The sequence below is a fragment of the Penaeus monodon genome, chromosome 20, assembly GCF_015228065.2.
Source record: "Penaeus monodon isolate SGIC_2016 chromosome 20, NSTDA_Pmon_1, whole genome shotgun sequence".
Lineage (NCBI taxonomy): Eukaryota > Metazoa > Arthropoda > Malacostraca > Decapoda > Penaeidae > Penaeus > Penaeus monodon.
In genome coordinates this window covers 28,314,542-28,314,766 of record NC_051405.1, presented here as the reverse complement: position 1 = coordinate 28,314,766, position 225 = coordinate 28,314,542, and positions in this window count along the sequence as shown.

Here is a 225-nt window from a genome sequence, read left to right as displayed (position 1 = left end):
TCCGTTTTTGGAACTCTCCTGAAATTCAATCTTCCTTTCTCCTTCTAAGGGCCAGAAGAAACACGGAATGGAGTTTTCCATTTCCATGAATATTTCCAGGTATATAAATGATAAAATAAAACGTAAGAACTGTCTGTTTCTTTTTTCCTGTTTCTGCTTTCTCTACCCTTTGGTGAATGACGCATCGTCTGCTGCGCGAATGCAGAGAGACACGTGCACTTACGT